Source organism: Apis dorsata, unplaced genomic scaffold (genome assembly GCF_000469605.1).
Source record: "Apis dorsata unplaced genomic scaffold, Apis dorsata 1.3 scaffold_185, whole genome shotgun sequence".
Taxonomy (NCBI): domain Eukaryota; kingdom Metazoa; phylum Arthropoda; class Insecta; order Hymenoptera; family Apidae; genus Apis; species Apis dorsata.
The window spans coordinates 214,757-218,300 of NW_006263470.1; the positions used below are offsets into that span (position 1 = coordinate 214,757).

At 35.2% G+C, this 3,544-nt stretch overlaps 1 protein-coding gene across 1 annotated transcript in view; it reads left to right on the forward strand.

Moving 5' to 3' along the window:
- The window catches only part of LOC102680117 (mitogen-activated protein kinase kinase kinase 1a-like), a 175,217-nt gene that overhangs the window by 164,531 nt on the left and 7,142 nt on the right, over window positions 1-3,544 (forward strand). The gene's annotated exons all lie outside the window — the stretch shown is intronic.

Consider the following 3,544-nt stretch of genomic DNA (forward strand, 5'->3'; position numbering starts at 1 on the left):
CACGCGTGCGCCATTGTTTCCCGGATAAAAAAGATCGTAGATCGATAGAAGATGGTAATGGTGTGGAAGAATCGGCTGTTTACGTGCCATCATCTACGCTTGTAATTGAGTAATAGTCATTGCGCACTACCTCCGCGAAATTGGCACTGGAGGGATTGATGAATTTCTATGCGGTTGGATGATGGAGACAATGGTTGGTTGAATTGGATTTTTTAATTTGTTGCCGTTGTTAAAGAAGTTACAAATAGGTCTTTCTATTCTATTTATTTTATATTTGTTTGACAAAAATTGAAAAATAGAAAGAAAATTATCCTTTTTTTTTTTTAATGGAATCATTGTTTCGTTAGAAATAATAATAATAATAAAAAAAGAAAAAATTACATGGAATTCGCTGATTCGAATTTTATATCAGCAAATTGCACAAAATACATTTTTTGCAAGTTCAACAGAAATCAATTGCGACACGTTATTTGTTATGAGTACAGAGTTTTAATTTCGCAATTATTATTCTGAAAATTTTTAATGTTAATAGCTTTTTGTTTGTCTATGAGCAATCAGTGTCTGATTAATTGAGGTAATAAACTATCCATCGATGTAAAATAGCTAAATAATCATTGTTTCCGACAATGATCACACAATTATCTTGGTAAATTGAAATTGTGATTTCCGTTTTTCCAATTGTCGATTGGTGCGCAGTTACACACTCACGAAACTGCGTCAAAATATATATATACAACGTATAAGAAAAAACAAATGAAAAAAAAATGACCACCTGTTTCAACACGATAAATCAAGTTATTCTCGAAAGTTTTTATTGCATCGAAGAAAATCTCGAGAATATTGAATAGTTATTGGAAAAAACCTAAATAAAGAATTAAAAAAAAAATAAAAATAGAAATTGAAATGATTTTTCCAATTAAAATGTCGGGAAAAATCAAATCTTGAAAAAATTAGAAGAAAAATAAATAAAATCAGATATAGAAATTGAGATAATTTTTTTTTTTTTTTTTTTTAATTAAGATGTCAAATGAAGAATCTCAAGAACACGTACTTGGGAAGAAAAATAAATAAAATTAAAATAGAAGTTGATGTAACGTCTCGAATTAAGATGTTCTCGACGATGAAAATTTAGAAGGAAAATATATAATTACAGATAATACTTAGGAGCTTACGTAATATGATCATTTATACAATGCAATTCTCATCTTCTTGCAATTCATTTATCACATCACGATTTCGATATATCAAGCATTTCTTTACAACGTTTTAAAATTGAAATTTTCAGAATCGAATGAAGAATCATCTTCTTCTTCTTTTTTCTTTTTTTCGGCACAACGCATAATAGTCTATATTTTTCACATAAAAAAAAAAAAAATTATATTTTACTAGATAATTTAAATTTTTATGAAACACATCCCTCGCATTACAATATATACAAGAATTGTCTAAATCATACAATGCAACAGTCGTAAAATTGCATATGCACCTGATCGCACGCAGCATACTCCGTCTTATAACCGATAAAATCCAATGGTTGAGACATCAAAACAGAAACGAGACAATCTGGAAGTTTTAGCCGTGGCTCGAAGGAGGGAGGCCCATTATACGTCTTTCGTTGCAAGACTCTCGTCGGTATCGTCGCTCTCATCGTATAAATTTCCATACGTGTCCCCACGGCGAAGATCCTCGTGGCACAATACGTCTATTAAGTCGAAATGATCGTTCGTAGCGAGTTTCAGAGGATACACGTATATATCGATACGATCAGGCCCTCTGCATGGACGTCGATCTGGATTTGACGTCGTTACGGCGTCCCATCGTTATTTATGCGCCGAGTCTAGTCTTTTTCCCTCGATTGTATGGTAATATCAAGTGGGGATCTGGTCTAGTAATAGCATAAAATTTAACCCCCTAGTGGGAAATAGCTTGATATGCTTGGAAAAATTGCGCGATCGAGTAATAGGTGCGCGAAATTTATGGAATTAGCGACTACTAATCTTTAAAAAGTGTCTCTTTCGAAGATTATAAATTTATCGTTAGATTTTGAAAAAGGGAGATAATTAAATTTCTAAAGAGAAATTTGTGTAACCGTTAATCTCTCCGTGGAAAATAATTTTTAAAAAATAAATAAACGAAAAGAAATTATCGAATAAAACTTTATCTTCGTTAGAAAATCTTTTATTCATTTCAACGATTACATATTATTGCAATAATTCGAAAAGGAGTTTGAGTTGAACAGGAAGAATTTTAATAATTGTGGACGATCCTCAAGGTCCGTAGAGGACACGAAGTGTTCGTTTTAGGGGGGATAGCCCCATCCTTAACGTCCTTTGAAGCGCGTAGAAGAAAGAACACGCCTGCGTGAACCAAGATTTACGGCGTCTAAATTTCTGGGCCCCCGTATTTATCGTTTCGGTCATGGTGGGCACGTTCGAATTCCTCCTGAACGACGTTTTCGTCCTTTGACGGCCGCCTCTTGTCAAAAAGGGATCCCTTTCGACAAACTAAAACGAAAAGAAGAGGCGTGTAAAGAGCCTCCATCGTTTTTGAAACGGAGGATCAAAAATATAATTTATGAACTTCTCCATAGTTATCGGATATTCGAAGAATTTTGAATATTATTTTTCACGGGCGAGAAGAAATGGTAATAATGTCAAAATACAAGTATTGACCATTCTTATATACAAAATGGATAAATAATTAGGGGAAATAAAGTAAGAAATAGGTGAAACGAGACAAATTACCACGTGTTGTGATAATTATGCGATGATATTATTACCGGTGACAAATTTTACCCATTTGGCTGAAACGGCGTGCCGCGCCATTTATCTGGAACCCTATTAGTCCAGGTGCAAAACACGTTGGGATTCTTCGATGTCAGGAATGATTCATTCGTAAATTATCATTTTCTAAAATACGTGATTAAGAATATTTATAAGGATCGCGCGTCACATTTCGAAAATGGAAAATTAATCAAAATTCCTCGTATGCAATAACTTCTAAGCATATCTAAAATTACAAGTACAATTCAAGAGTTACAATTATTCAGATTCTTAAAACTCTATAAATAGAATTAGAAGCAACGCGCCTTCTTCTTTATTTCCATCCACTTCTTTATCTCCATCCACTTCTTTATCCTATGAAAAATTTTCACAATATTTTGAAAAAGATGATCCACGCCACGCCAAATCCCCCGCGTTCGATTGAGATTAAAATCTCGACGTGCACGTTAACATATTCGACGGTTACCATTTCTCGCCGTGCAAATATTGTGACTCGATGCGCGCACGATCGATTCGTGCGGAACGAACGAAGCTCGTGGGGAACGCAGGAAAGAAACGCTCCTTAACAAACGAAAGTTATTAGAGGGCGGTAATGCTAGCCTAATATGAAAGTTACGAGCTCGTGGGGCCGTGCAAAAGTGGGGCCATAAGTTACAATCAGCCCAGGATACTGCCCACCGGGCAACCCGAAAGTGCTCCGGTTAAATTACTCGAAGGGCCTCCTCAGCCGTGCGAGTGAGAGGCCCTTCGCGCCACGGGGC